This window comes from Leptosomus discolor, chromosome 1 (assembly GCF_034619465.1).
Source record: "Leptosomus discolor isolate bLepDis1 chromosome 1, bLepDis1.hap2, whole genome shotgun sequence".
Taxonomy (NCBI): domain Eukaryota; kingdom Metazoa; phylum Chordata; class Aves; order Leptosomiformes; family Leptosomidae; genus Leptosomus; species Leptosomus discolor.
This window is the reverse complement of record NC_141391.1, coordinates 26,277,437-26,294,122: the sequence shown is the minus strand read 5'-3', so window position 1 is coordinate 26,294,122 and position 16,686 is coordinate 26,277,437. Positions and strand designations below refer to the sequence as shown.

Here is a 16,686-nt window from a genome sequence, read left to right as displayed (position 1 = left end):
CATGATTTTCATCTTAGATAGGAGGGACAGGACAGTGAAGTAGGAGATGGGCTATCTCAATATACAGTACCAACAAAGTAGCTATGCAGAGATTCAGAAAAGACTGAAAAAAGACAAGCACGGTCACCGGGAACTTTGATACGCATCCGTGTGTGCACTTTTAAGGAACACAATAAAAATGTCAGTGTATGGTCATGTGCCAATTACCTCAAAGGACTTCACAGGTAAGTCTTACCTTTTCCTTCTTGCCTACAACTGACTTTTTCTGTTCAGACTGACAGTTCCTTGTGGCAGGAGATATACCTTCTTAATTTTGGGACGGTCCTACTAGCGCCTGCCAGAATTGATTCGCACAATGCAAAAAATTAATTATAGTGTGGTCAAATGTCATAAGTAGCTTTCATGTCATAAATAGCTTCCATGTTACTGTTGTGACATCCGCACGGTATTTCTTTCTTAGTTGGGTAGAGGTCATTAGTTTTATTTTCAGTACTACATACTCATAGTAGCCCTAGGCAAGAGAGCTTTCTGGTTTTTACCTAAACAGAAAACCCTGCATCTTCACCTTGGACCATACAAGATCTGGGCATCTCCAGTTCTGCCGACCAAGAAAAAAAACCCAAACGTAATGTCTCCTTTCTATACGATAATTTGGAAATTTGCTTCCTACTAAATTACAGAATGGTGGGTGAAATCTGAGCAAAATCAGACACGTGTGGATTTTGTCTGTCTTCCACAATGCCTGAACTTAAACATGATGAATACTATTATGGCAGATGCAAAATGATGAAGTAAAGCCCAGTAAGACTCATGGCCTCATATTAATAGAGGACAACTAGGAGGAATATAGTAAGCAGATAGGTCAGTGAAGATAGATGCACGGAATGGAACTGATGTGTCAGGCAGTTTTGTTATTACAAACAGTGGGGAAGGTGTTATGATTTTATCTCCTACTCTTATATAAATCTTTTAATTAGACTGCGTGCACAAGAGTCATACCATATAAATAAAAATGCTGGAGGCATATTTTTCTGTGCTTGTGTTTAGTCTGTTTGAAGATGACTGTTAGCATGCCACTTGATATTGGACTCCACCACAGGCTGAGACAACCTCATGTTTTACATTGCCTAATATTAACCTTTTGTATACTATTGCTATTATCTCAAGTACTATTTCTGAAACTACAGAGCAGGTAAAGATAAACAAACAAGTAAACCCCCATTTTTATTCCACCATGCCAAAATTAAGGACGGCATCTCTAGTCTTCCTGTTTGTTCCTCTCTCCATTAGGACCATACTGATACTGACAGTGATTAAGCCAATACCAATGCTGATATATATTAATACACTGTGTTTTGTTGTGTTCAGTTACTAGGCTGTGTTCATTACCTCACTTGCATAGGTTACTACTTAGTGCAACTAACTGTAATTATTCACCCAATTTATAATTGAATCAAGTCACTAATGCTTGGAAAAGTTCTCAGTATTATGTCCAAAATTTTGGTTTGTGGTTTGATTTGTGGTTTTTGTTTGTTTGTTGTTGTTTTTGTTTGTTTGTTTTTTCCTTAATTCACAAAAAGGAGCAAGGATTGCAGGAGTTGGGAGAAACACAAAGGAGTAATGTGCAGTAACAGACCTTCAGTTTTATTACCTCAGAATTGTCCTGAGTATTTAATTGCTAGATCAGGATCTTGTTACACTTCTGTTTACTGCAGGGAGTTTAGCATCATTTGACACAAGTAATAGCTCCTGCTGTGAAGCATTTGACACTAAAGGAGACCGGGCCTGAGATGAACTAACACAGTGGAGGGAGAAGCATGAAAATACTGTTATCTTCCTTTTTGGTAGTTCTAGTGAGTGTTATGAAAGTTTCTGAGCCTTATAAAATAATCTGATAATCTTCAGATGAATTACTTCAAAAGTGCTAATCTGGAGTACTTGTAGAGTCAACCGTTTCTGTAGTAATTGATTAGATTTGTGACAGTCTTTCAAAATTATTTATGCATGAAGATATACTATTAAAACTACAAGGAAAAAAGTTCCAAGGCCCAAATTGTTACTAAGACTTAAAATGCATCAGAAGAATCTGAAAACTAGTGCATTTTAAATCCCTTGTGATGAGGGTTCCAGTTACCAGATTACAGAAATATTGCCAATGTAAGAATCGTGGTAGAGTAGAAGGCATTAAATTAGTCTGGCAAATTTGGAGCTTAGCAACAAGACAAATGTTTCTAAAATCCATTCTGGTTTATAATATTAAACATACATTTATCTAAAAGAAATATAGTAAATGGCACTTCTTTGTCTTGATGGTAAAAAGCTCTGGTTTGGCTGTTTAAATTTATCACTTTGTTGAGTGCACCTTAGTTTTGCTGTACTGTACCAAACATTTATCTAAATGAAAGTGTACGAGACCCAGAGTTGCCCTTCAATCACTATATCCTTTATGAATTAGAGTTCCATTTATCAAAATTACAGCAAGAAGAGTAAGGTCTCACAGGGCTGTCTCATTACAAGGCTTGTAAACACTGTCCTTACAAAGAAATGGTTTAACACCTAACAAATCAAAAACTGATTGGGAATAGAATTTATTTGAGATCATCTATCTTCGGAAGACGTGCTGTACTGAGTGCACTTCGTGGCCTTTCTGCCCATTCATCAAGAAATTAACAAGCGAATACCACAGACCACCAGATCTCCTTGGATCCTGAAATGTGAAATATGTTCAAAACAGATCTGTCACAGATGTTCTATTTTTATCTTTCAAGATGACTTCAAAAAGGTTTTAAAATAAGAGAACCCTTCCAAATAAGAGTAAAAAGAAAAACAACTTGTCTCTTTAAAACCAGACAACAAACTGAATAAAAAATTATATGACATAAAACTATGTCTAGTATTGTTAACAATGATATAAAAAGGAGAGATGAATAAATGAATACTTGATATTTCAATGTGTTTGAAAAAAAAAACAAAACTCAAATTATTTTTCCAAAGCCCCAGCAAAATTACTATGAAATGAAATCCATTTCCAGATATTTAATTTAAAACTCTTTTTAGGACACAAGGAGTTTGTATTTTAAAGACACAATATGGAATTGTATTGATGTCCGTTCCTAAGTCTAATTAGAAAATGTTCCAAATTCATTAAAATAGGAAAAAAATAAAATGAAACTAGATACAACTTCAAGAAAGCAACATTTTGACATTGGGATGCACAGAACTGGAACCTGCAGATAGTACCAGTTCTTGTCCTTATCAAGCTCCTACTTAAGGGATATTTTGCTAGACTGGGATTCAGAAAGAAGCCTTGAAATAAGCAGCTAAGTATTTTTAAAAACTAATTTTTCCAAAGAAGTTAAAGGAAATGTCGCTCAGCTCACACTGAAGTCCAGCTGAAGTTGATGCTTTAATTTCTTGAAAATTGAAGGCTCTTAAAGATTCAAAAAAATGTATGTACAGGATTAAATAAGCTACTAAAAAAATAATCCATCTTTTGTTACACCTGCTATCATCTTGATAATTTTTTAAATCTGCATATTAAAAACTGGCTTCACATAGTAGCTTCAGGATAACGAAAAAGAGCTCATCGTTAAAATAAATTAAAGAAACCAACCACCACTCATCTACAAAACCCCAGCCTCCATGAAAAGATGTGTATTTTGTATGTCTGAAAGGCTACATAAGCTGCACACTAAACTTACACAGTATTGCCAAGAATTTACTAATATCTCTTCAGTAGCATTACTTAAACAGAAATTGTTAAGCAGACAAGAAAAAAACCCACACCAACCCCCCCCAAACCCCTAGTAATTTCCCAAGAACAGGAGAGTCATATTACTTTGCAGCTACAGCCTCTAGGAGTATTTAATACAGGCAATATTTAAACAATGGGGTGGGTGGGTGGGTGTTATTGTAACATCTGAATTTTTGCCCTCTATTTTCAATTAAATCAATAAATTCCCCATTGGGTTCTGTAGGTCACAAGAGGTACTAGGAATGCAATCCAAATTTCAAAGACACTGTAAGTGTCCAGACCCACAAAAACTGTCTCTAAACAAAATTTTAAAATTAGCAGTACAAACATAACATACTGTTGATTACATTTATGTCTATGCACACTTATTTTATTAGACATTACACTAATTACTATGAATTATTTGAACACAGCAAGGGAGTTTCCAGTTCTCTCTTTACTTCTATCCATTTATTATATCTTCAAATACAGTGTTTTAATTTTCTTCTCTCTATATGTAGTATAAAATGAGGTTAAAAATATGGTTAATTTTAAGAAAAGTTTGCTTGGTAATACTGTAACCAACAAAAGGAGACTACTGCTTCTTATAAAGTTGTTTCCATAGTTTACTTCAACGAATTACCGATAAGGCAATTTATGCAGTGAGTACTCTTTGATCTTTGAAGCGAGATGGCAGAATGGAAAGTTAACCTCATTTTAATGTTACCTAAATATACTGACAGGAAATTCTAATGTTTCCAAACATCTGGAAATCTGCTTCATGGGATGGTGTTCTTCTTTTCTATAAGAAACCTTTTTTCATATATTGTCTTTTACAGTTTTATGTGGCTTCTAAAGGAGCATTTTGACATCAGTAAAGTCTGTTCTCTTTACAGTAAAATGCTGCATTTAATTAAAAACGCTCTTTTATAGCAGCTAAAGTATAGTTTTTGTGAAGTTTACCTCTCCTCAGAAACTTTTAAGGGTAAAGTTGCTTTTTCCTCCTTACAGATCACTGGTATGTACTGCTCTGTAAAACGCTGCTTTTGTTCCTAAATTTTACTCATGTAAGGTAGTTTTTAATATTTTCTTAAATAAAGGAATTCAGAATTAGTTCCTCACAAGAGGCTACACGACAGGTCACGATGTGAGCCATGAAATTATATCACAGGTAAATTATATTTTATCAACAGAGTTTGAAAGCACTAAGCTTTTTCTTGGGAGAGATTTTTGTTTATTGGACAAACTGACTTTTACAGGAAGAACCAAGCTTATGTGTGCACAGAATTAAAATGCAACACTATTATCTACCTTTTTTCGTTCATTCAACTTTACTAATAGTTGAAAACACTCAGAAAAAAGTTTCGCTTGATAATCTTCCTGCTTTAGATATTCCAACAGTTTAAACCCCTGCTTTCATCGCTAATCTTTACTAACTTGATTAGGTACCGGGACCCTTGCAGCAGTCACAGTTATGGAGAGCAGCTGCTTGGGAGTCTGTAAACTGACCTCTACAAAACCCAGTGAGATTAAATCATCGACATGGTGACCACTCCACCCCAGCCTACACAGCCACAGCTACAGAGCCAGCCTCCTAGGACTGCATTCACTCCATGGGAAACGTGCACCAGGGATCCCTGGGTCTGCTCAAGAGATCGGCCTTCTGGCTTTGAGCAGCAGACTGGTGCTGGCACACCGTGATGAACTGTCCCCACCTGTGTCTGCTGGAGTTGTTCTTTAAATTGCAATGTGTTTCTGGAACTGGCAGCTTTGACTGGCGTATAATTTAGTTTCCCCAGAGAATCAGAGAAGTGACTGTTACTAAAGGAAGGCTGGTTTTAATAGATTTAATAAAAGCAGAGGAATCTAAATAATATTTTCATTATTAAGGATCTCTGAAGAAATGAGAGAGAAAAACTATGAAAATGGTGTAGAAATTAAAAATTGCATACATTTGTATTGGAAATTACTTCCACCAAAAGTAAAACCAAATCACTTTTTTGTTTTCTATAATAGATAAATACCTGAAAATTTAATCACAGATGTTCCAAACATTTTTGTCCAATTTTTATACCTAATATCTGACCAAATGATCTTCTTTATGTGAGTCATTTGTAAATAAATACTTTAATGTTGTATACATTTTCCTCTTAAAAATTCTCAGATGTTTTGCATTGTAAAAATAAGACTGACACAAACTATGCCAATCAGGAGACTGAGAATATAAGCAAGGCCAAAATGAACCTCTCAGATGAGATTGAGGGCTTTTTAAATAATAAATACTTGTAGTTAAAGTCAAGGTGATGTACATTAATATAAAAGGTCCTACATAAAAATAAAGATTAATTTACCATGTTGGGCACTTGTCACTTTTTTAGTTTACAAATAGGAAACTGAGATTCAGAGTGGCTATGAAATTAATTTTTAGAAGTCAACAATATTATAATTACATTTATTTGAGATTTCAGGTGTTCTGAGCATATGATTGCACTGATTCAGCACCGACCACAAACAGCCAGCGGGTGACAGAGTCGGATATGCCCAGTCCAGCAAATGTTACAAGGCACTTCAGGCTCTGGAAGGGCAGTCTTCATTCTGACTGGAACTAGAAGAAGTCCTTCTAACAGGAACTTAAAAGAGTCAAATGTTTATATTTGGATTAAGATGTGGTTTGCCACTGTAACTTGTACACACAAGAATGGATTCATATTTCATGACTGATGACCTTTACAAATCCCTGTCAGTTTGAAATGCAGCCGCTCGGTGTATACTGTAGTTTGATAAACTGCGGAAAGAAATCAAATTCTCTGATATGCTGTGGATCACTTAAACAGGCAAAGATGATACACAAGAAAAATAACTAAGAGCAATAAATTTTTCCTAACTGTGTTTCTAGCCATTTTACAGAAGTACAGTAATAGCTGAGAGGAAAATAACTACATCACACCAACAGTTATTGCTCAGTGGAAAGGACATCAAGGACACTTGCAAGTAAGAGAATTGGATCAATATTAACGCGATTTTCATTTCATGCTTCCCCAACTCCAGTAAGCTGACAATATACTCTGATTATGTGAACTGCCTCTGAGTAACATAGAAAAGGTTATTAGAGCAAGAGGTGGAAATGGAATGCACTTTTTATATTGACAGGTCTGCTAATAGAGTGTACTGATTTTCAAAGCCATGCAATGCATTTTCACAATTTGGTTTTGACAGCAAAAAGGAATTTCATTTATCCTTAATTCAAAATATTCACATACAAGCAAAGGTTTCTTAAGACAGGCCACTGAAGAGAGTAATCAAACTATTTCAATAGACAAATGTAATTAATAAGGTAAGAAGCAAAAGTTGATTGAATTTAAATATGTATGACGTGATAATGAAATAATGAAATAAATCTGCCAAACGAGGCATTCTATGGTTTTGAAACAGCATCTGATAAAATGTTTTTAAGATAACATACAAGTGAAAAATAGATCATGTCTTAACATTCAGGTCTGGATTATGTCTGGAAAGTTCTAGATTAGTTCTGGGTTTGAAATACCTAACCCAAGAACACATTCTCCTGGAAAAGCCATGTTCTGTCTCTATCTGCTTGCACAGCCTAAAGACAGGATCAAAGTTGTTGGACTTCTAAAGAGGCACATCCCATACTGAGGAACTGTGCCCACATATGCTAGCCTCAATTTTGCTTCCTGCTCACAAAAAATTCTAACTGAAAAGGCTAGTAACGATAAAGCCTTGGGAAGAAATAAAATGCACTTTGGAAATATAAACACCTGGTGTACGCTAGCAGCCCAATGGTAATGCAGTGGCATGTGAGAAACATGATCTTACCTCCTGTAGTGGGGTATTCTACGCCAACATTTCTAACCCTTACCTAACATTTAAGAATTAGAGCCTCCAGACCATGAGACTAGTCCAAACCTCAATATTTTTAAAAAGAAGGATATATCTGTAGTATTGTGGTCCGTCTTCTATTTTTTTTGAATTCTCCCTCTCTGTGGCCAAAGCATGGGCGATTATGTCTTTCCTAAAAGGCAATTTTGCCCCTCATCCCTTAAGCGTTTCCTATCAGCTCCAAACAAGATCAGCTCTTTGGAAACAGCCACTGTACATAGACACAATAGGACAGCTAAAAATTCATTCTCTAGTACAGGGAATGAAGATGTAGGAAGTAAGTTTAAAATTATTTTATAGTAGCTATCATAATTCCAGTAGTCAGGTAACTATTTCTATCAAGATCTAGTTATTTACAGAAGAAAGCCTCAACAGCTTGTGATCAGTGCTTCGAGAGAGCCATTTGCCAACACGTTTGAAATGATTTTTCCTTTCTGGAATGGTAATCTCTTAAAACGAAATTCTGCTCTTTTGCGACATACAGAAGGAACACCTTACGCAGTCTTTACATAGGCAAAATCCTCTATATGTGACATCATGTACCCTATAACTGTTTCTTAAAAGGATTGTCTCCGTTATACATAAATAACAGATCTATCAATATAATAATGTCATTAGAACATCCAGATTTACTCTCTGTTACATTGTCTTTTACTGTGCAATTCCAACTGTTCAGTGTGCTGCACTGTGATTTTTTTTTTTCTGTACAAATTTCATTTTGTCCTCACATACGTCACCACATCTTTGGAACTGGCATACCCAATTTTCATTTCAGCAGCAACAGTAACTGGTGGGAGGAACTGTTTCTATTTCTGCATAGATCAATGCCTATAGCAAAACCAGACAAAGGGCAGCACTCACAGGATATACACATTTGTGAGGCATCAGTGTGGCCCTAACATTGGGGTATTTGTGTTTAACTCTTAGCGCTGCTAAGTGACTACGCTCTAGTAGCAAGAGACAGCACTTCTGTCTGGGCCAGGCTTCTGTAAACACATAAGCTCCTTCCAGATAGTAATTACCTATCAATAGCAATTATCTATCAAAATCATCTATCTAGATAGCAACCATTTATTGAATTAAAATCAAAGCTTTGCTATTTGCTGGGTTTGGGACAGAATTTTACTCTGTGTTTTTTTTCCTTTTTTTTTTTTTTTTTAACAAAAATAGCTGCAGTTATAAAACGTCTTTGTTTCATACAGTCTAGCAGATGAAAAGTGAAACAGTAGTGATATACAAGATATCACTGAGATAAACCAGATTCTGACGGTCTATTATTAAAACAGCTCAATGCGATAATCGACAAGATTTTCATTATTTTGTCTCTGAAATAAGTGAATGGTAATCACTGTTCCAGGTAGAAAGCCTGTGTGTGTATAAGGAAAGCTAATTCACAGAAATCTTAGCAGAAGTCAGCAGCAAAGAAAAAAGGAGAGCAGTATTTTATTTCACTTTCCATTAAGCTGCTGCATGGGGTTTGTGATGTCTTTCATTTTGCTTTGCAAAGATTGCAAGAGAGCTCAAACCTTCCATGCAGCTGCAGGGATACCTGCAAAATTTCTACATTTATGTTCAATTTGCAAGCACTAGGAACGCTATTTTCCATTCAGGCTGTAGCCAAGATGCTATTTAGACAACATGATCAGCTTTTGGGCATGGGACTGAATGACTTGTGCTACATGGCAAAAGAGACACCAATAAAACACTCTTCAAGCATTATGCATAGTTCTTTTAGCTGGGAAAGTATATCTTTTGTAGACAATGTTCAGGGCTTTACACAAACACACTGGCAGATAAACTCTTTAGGTATACAATAAGGATAAGAAAAAAGTCATGTCGTGATGTAGCACACATGATAAGAAAAACAAAATTAAACTGAAAACATGCATAACAACTGGCTGAAAGAATTCTTAACAAGGCGTCTTCCTTGTCATGCTGGTTAGTGGTATATTTCCATAAAATGTATTTGGCATTTAATACAGTGCTTTCACTAGGTGTTTCTGCATGCCTGTCTGTACCTTGCACAATGCTGAAACTCTTAAAATCTTCCTGTTTGTTTCACTACATTGGTACTTTTTGTGTGTGTTTCAGAGCTAACACTATAAAATGAGTAATACATAAAATAAGTGGTATTGAAGAAGTCACTGTATTTGTAGAGGTATGGAATAGTCAGCGCACATATGCATAAGTTTGTTTCTTGTGTACAAATCTCACTATTTACATAAAAACTCTATGATAATTTTAACGTAATATAATAGAAAGATTTTCTATTAAGATGAATGCAAAGTACTGCAACATAAAAAGATGAGTAAAAATACTTAGGTATATTAAAAATATCTATTTTATGAAAACGAATCCTTTATTTTTGTAACCTACATATACCAATTCCATTTGCTTTGTGAAGGACAAGAAATCACCTATATTGAAGAGATTCCTGCAGTCTGCCTCTGTCAACTTAACCCATCTTTACCACGCAAGTAGCCCAGAGGCTTTCAGAAACCCAAGCCCATTGCCTAAAAGCCTGTCATGCCTCCTACTGGCTGTCAGAAAGAGTGGGAGAGTAAAGTCTTTACATCTATACTATGATCTCCTAATTCTAGGCTGCAATAGTTGCAGCACTGCTGAAATAATGGCCCTCCATTCCAGCCATGCACTTGGCAGGCTGTCCTAGCCAGGTCTTCAGAAAACACCTTCCTGTGTACAGGCAGAGGTGGAACTTCACCTTGCTTTTTTTGACCCGTTTGGTCCAGCTTTGGCTTCTTTACTCAGTTATTGGTGCTACTAACCACCTTTTTACCTTAACAAACGAAACATATTTCCACTTACTCATATAGAAAGTGGAGAATGGAGTCCTGCCATCAAGAAGACATCAAGAATAACAAGAGTGGGGAAAATTTAAAAACAGAATATTTTGTGCTTTCAGCTATAGCCAAAGAAGATTTAAAGCACTGTTACTCCTTAAGATGGAGTCTTAAATCATAGAAAATAGGAGGCAAGAAAAGCACATGGTAAAACCTGAGTCCCAAGAGCTACATCCACCCAGCTGTAAAAGCTTTCCTGAAGGACTATTATTAGACTTTAACTGACAGAACATTCTTCCAAAATGTTTCTATGAGATGCACTGAACATACATGGGTCAATAATTTCTATTTCTTTGCCAGTTAGTGATACAGAACTGAATTAATAGATCAAATACACCTTTTGCGTGGGTTTGAAAACATTTTTGGTTTTGGTAAGTAAACGACTTTCATTTAGCTGAACAGACAGATATTGTGTATTATTTTCATATGAAAATATAATGATGGAAGGAAGAAAAAGGCAGCTATAATTCTAAGACTGGCAACAGTTGCAATTTTTAGGTCTTTGGAATAGTTTTGCAGGCCAACTTGATTACTTCAAGAACATTCCAGAGTCATTTGCTCTCAGATGAAGAAGTGGGAAACAGAAGTTAACTGCTGGTAAAAAGCCAGAAAGTTCTGCAGTAAAATCTATTAGCTCAGACTTATAACAGCAGCTAAAATCCAGGTGACGCCAGATAACCTGAAAATCTCCAAGGAAAAGCTTTTGAAAACCAACACAGATGTTTTGAGGGGACAAAAAAAAAAAGTTTTCATATCTTATTTGGCTCTGTGAAAAGCTTGAATTAGAGTCAAGACAGAGATTCTGACCTTTAAGATTTGAGGAACTCATTAGAAAAAATGGACTATTTAATGAATCTGTACTTAAAACTCATTATAAAGCTGATACGAAAATTCCTATGCTAGAAATAGCATATAACAGGGAGCAGATATTTAGAGACTGCAAAGGAACATTAGGATGCAATTGCAACTCATTTCCATCACCTAGTCAGACAGCAGAAGCTCAGACACTGAGTGTTCAATACAGTTCAGCACAATATTTTTCAGTACTCTACCTAAGCAAATTCCATTACAGTTTACACCTTGAAGGTGTCTTTCATTACATTACAGTGGGTTATAAGAACAAGGACCATCATAACAGTAGACATATTTAATGAGAATATATTTATGATGGGGGAGGCTAAAAAGTACTAGAAAGAAGGCCAAGTTAAATCTAGTATTTTAGATTTAATTATTTTCACAATTAAGATTTTGCTTTGCAGATCCTTCTAATAATAACTAATGTAAGCTCTTATTCCTAGACTTTCTTTAAACAAATTTCGTTGTCTTCTGTATCTGACAATTACCATGTGAAATATTGAGGATACAATTATCATGTCACATTTTTCCTAAAACCCCATGAGGATGAAATATTTGGAAGTTTATTTGAAGAAGCAGTGGATGGCACTGTTGGGCTACAATCATAAGGCTGTAGATGGAAATCTTGAATTGCTGTGCTTAAAAAAATGCACAGATTTTCATTACTCCTTCAGGCACACAATTCAGACGTCAACTCTTTCAGAGTACATTGGAGGTTTTACAATCAATGTGGAAGTTAGTTCATGCACTCAAAGGAAGTTGTGTAATAGGAGTATTACTTTTAATAGTGGTATTATTTCTGGTGCTCCAAGTGAAGCAGAATGGTTTACACACTTGTTTCACATGGCAGCATGATCACATTTAGACTAAAGAACAAAGAGGACTTACTTGATGACAACACATGGAAGCATTGTTATGGATTAATTTAATGATGGCATACATATACTTAAAATGCTCACCACTGAACATCAAGTAAGATACATGTGTTTTCTGTCCATAAAATGGATGCTGTTTCTTAGAACTGCTCACAGTTAATGGTTAACTTGTGTTTACCTAGACTAAAATTAAGTGTGCATGAATGGGGGGAGGGAATAGAGTTTCTTTTTAGTCAAGGACTTTTATTCTTTAGTTTCTCTTCTATACTCATACTTAAGACATTATTTCAATAAATATTAGTTTGTGAAGTTATCTTAGATAAGGGTCATCACCTGCATTTCCCCAGACCAATGTATTTTATGATATTGTGTGTGTTACTGATTTTCAGGATAATGCACTAAGTAAAAAAAAAAAAAACAACAAAAAACCAAAAAAAACCACTATCAAATCCATTTTTGTGGCTCATGTACTCACAAAAGAAAAACCTTTTTCACTGTGAGGATGACAGAGCACTGGAACAGGCTGCCCAGAGAGGCTGTGGAGTCTCCTTCTCTGGAGATATTCCAAACCCGCCGGGACGTGTTCCTGTGTGACCTACTCTAGGTGGTCCTGCTCTGGCAGGGGGGTTGGACTAGATGATCTCCAGAGGTCCCTTCCAACCCCTAACATTCTGTAATTCTGTGAACAAACTCTATTTCAATAATAATAAATATTACACTGTCCATCAGCAAATTGGTATTAGAACCTTTTTTTTTGATGATCCATACCTGTTCAACATCTTCATTAATGATCTGGATGATGAGGCAGAGTGTACCCTCATCGAGTTTGCACATGACATGAAACTGGGAGGACTAGCTAACATGCCAGATGGTCATGCTGCCATCCAGGGGGGCCTCATCAGGTTGGAGAAATGGGCTGACATGAACCTCATGAAGTTCAAGAAGAAGTACAAAGTCCTGCAACAGGGGAGGAACAACCCCGGGCATCAGGATATGCTGGGGCCCACCCAGCCAGAAAGCAGCTCTGCAAAAAAGAACCTCGGGATCCTGGTGGACATCAAGTTGAACATGAGCCAGCAATGTGCCCTTGTTGCAAATGTTAATGGTATCCTGGGCTCCATTAGGCAAAGTATTGCCAGCAGGTTGAGGGAGGTGATCCTGCCCCTCTACTCAGCACTGGTGAGGCCATGCCTGGAGTTCTGTGACCAGTTCCAGGCTCCCCAGCACAAGAGAGACATGGACATAATGGACAGAGTCTAAAGAAGGGCCATGGAAATGATTAAGGGATTGAAGCATCGCTCCTATAAGGAAAGGCTAAGAGAGCTGGGACTGTTCAGCCTAGAGAAGAAAAGGCTCAGGGGGATCTTACCAAGGTACCTAAGTACCTGAAGGGAGGGTGCAAAGAGGACGAAGCCAGGCTCCTTTCAGTGACAGGAAAAGAGGCAATGGGCAAAAACTGAAATAGAGGAGGTTGTCTCTGAATATCACAAAACATTTTTTGACTCTGATGGTGATGGTCCACTGGCATAGGTTGCCCAGGGAGGCTGTGGAGTCTCCATCCTTGGAGATACTCTCAAAAGCTGTCTGGAGAGGGTCCTGGGCAACCTGCTCTACATGGTCTTGCTTGAACAGGTCCCTTCCAACCTCAACCATTCTGTAATTCCGTGCTATGTAAATCTGCACTTGTTAAAAAAGTTTTACGAAGATTAAAGTAACTTGTTGTTGAGGATCGCATTTCTAATATCAATCAAACTGAAATTACCTAAGAAGATCAGTCTTGAACATTGAGGTGTAAGTAATTTAGCTTTTAAAAATACTGCTGAAGACTAAGTTCTGACAACCGTCTACTTCAAGCTCTGGCTCCATTATAAAAACCACAGAATCCTTGAGGCTGGAAGGCACCTCTGGAGATTGTCTAGTCCAACCCTCTGCCCAAAGCAGGGTCAGTGAAAGCAGGCCGCCCAGGTCCTTGGCAAGCTGCATTTTCACTATTACCAAGGATGGGGACTACCCAGCTTCTCTGGACAACCTGTTCCATTGTTTGACAACCATAAGTTTGTACTTATGTTTAAATAGAATATTCCGTATTTCAGCTTGTGCCTGTCGCCTCTTGTCTCTCACTGAGCACCACTAAGAAGTGTCTTGACACCACCTTCTTCATTCTCTCCCAACAGGTATTTATACAGAACTATACAGCTCCCTTGAGCCTTCTCCCCCCCTGCGCTAAACAAAGAATATATAAAGAATATCTGGATCACTTCAGAAGTAAAAGCAAATGTAAAAGAAGCCTACAAAAAGATCTAGAAACTCAACCCTGACAGCAAAGCTGTTCATCTATAGTATAGGAAGCCGTATTTCAGAGAAAAAACTGAAAGCATAGTTTGGTCTTTAATCTCTTACATGGTACACAGAGAACATTCTCACTGCAGATACACCTAGAAAAGTAACTAGTTTTTATGCATCTCACGGGCCTGCCAGCAAAAGTGATGATCCAGTTTCAGTTGTCTTCAATTTGCTTTCAGTTTTGCATAAGTTACTGAAAAATTACTGCTTACTTAAAAATAGTTCTGAAATTAGTGTTGTTGAAACTGCTATAGAAATACAGTAGGCATTTTCAATAAGTACAGACAAAAGACAGGGTGAAGATAATGAAGTCAGAGGACTTTATAAAGCTGAGAAAAAGTAAATTAATGTTTTTAGATATATACAATTTTCACAATTACTTTGAGAGTCTTGAATTTGCTGTAAACAATAGTGGTACTTTCACCAACAAAAGACATCTCCAGGTTGTTAGTGATGTCACTAGTGTCAAAAACCTAATACATCAAAGCGTAGAACCCAAAATGCAGGATCTCTGGAAATGAAGACTAGCTTTTAAGCGGGCATTCAGACTTCCTAGAACAAGGTATTTGATTTTACAGCAAAGCTTCCAAACAGAGATAATTAAATTGAGCATCTCCAGTTCATGCGACAATTTGATTTCTTCAAATGTCTTATCACCTGAAAATGTCATGGTAAGTTCGTCTGTAAAGCTGACTTAGCTTTCTGGAACAACATTTGCCACATGCCAAATGAAAACAGCTTCTTACCAGTTTCTCTGGAGTCTCCTCCCTCTATCTTGTCCTAACACTGGCTGCAGAAGGCAGGGAGCTCAGCAGTTCAGAAGATGGAGCTGTGGGAATCAACTGCTCTGGACTTCTCAGCACTAAGGGGTTTTTCTAGAGCTACAGTTACTGAAAGTACATCTTGGTACATTTTTCTTTAACACTGAGGACCCTCAAAAATTCCTTTAGGGTCCATGGAACACCCAGAATCCCTGTACTGAAGACAGTCCCTGGTTTGAGTATGGGTTCCCATGGATTTTAGACCCCCAGTTTCATAGCAGGGAACTCACACAGCCTTGTTATTTAGATAGCGCTTGCTTAAAGCTAAATATTCTGGGAATGTAAGTCCTTCAGCAGCCTGAAGGAATCCTGCCCATAATTCTTTGGAAGTCTACCAAAATCCAGCTGCTTTCATGAAAGTAGATTTCAGATTTGAACTGTTCAGATTTCAAAACCTGACTGCTTTTTAATTCTGTTTGTATAATGAAACAGTATTTCTGATGATGAGCACACACAGCATTTGCTGAAACTCAGAGCCCTAACAAGTCCAAGAAGGACCCATATACAGCCTGCTTCAGCTAGAACTGCTCTTGAAATAAGGTTGCTAATTAGGTGTCCAAGTACATAATGGAACGAGTAACTTAAAATATGCAAGTTCAAAAGCAATTGCCATATTATGCATATAATACCTATCTGTAGCTTTGTTTCAAAACCCGAATGTATTACATAACACATTATGAAGGCTTTTTTAAATTTTATTTTCTTTTCCTTTTTTTTTTTTTTTATTCTAAGCACTCAGGATCTGTCATGATAATCAGGTTAATAGGCCAAATATCCTTGAACACAGACATTAGAAATATTTGTCTGGCTTACATATATGTTTATAACATGGGCACTGAGTTATTCATGTCCATTTCCTCCAATGCAGACTAGAAAATTTCTTGTACCCCCTCTATGTGCAAATGGTTTCTGGACAACAATCTTTAAAGACTGAAGGACCAAAGCTTAATAAATTAACTGTTTTGCTCTTAAGATGACCTTTGCGGAGCAGTATTCTGTCTCACTGGCAGGGTGGTACAGTAGTGTCTCATCTATACTAATCTCCAATGACTGTAAACTGTTAAGGTGATTAACTGGAAGAGACAGTTCTTTCACCACATGTACAGAATCACTGTGAATTGGGTCATATCTGCATATTTCATGCATTTATTGGTAGTAAAATTTGGGGAAGAGAAGAGTTCATAATGTTTTATATCTTTTTTTTTTCTTCCTTTCTTTTCAGTCTACACTGTAATTAAAAACTCCATCTAAACTTAAAATAAGAGCTATTAACACTACAAAATTAAAACTCTTCTAAA

General features: G+C 36.8%; 1 protein-coding gene across 6 annotated transcripts in view; it reads right to left on the bottom strand.

The window, feature by feature from the left end:
• Positions 1-16,686, bottom strand: part of NBEA (neurobeachin) — a 510,952-nt gene that overhangs the window by 172,404 nt on the left and 321,862 nt on the right. The window lies entirely within an intron of this gene.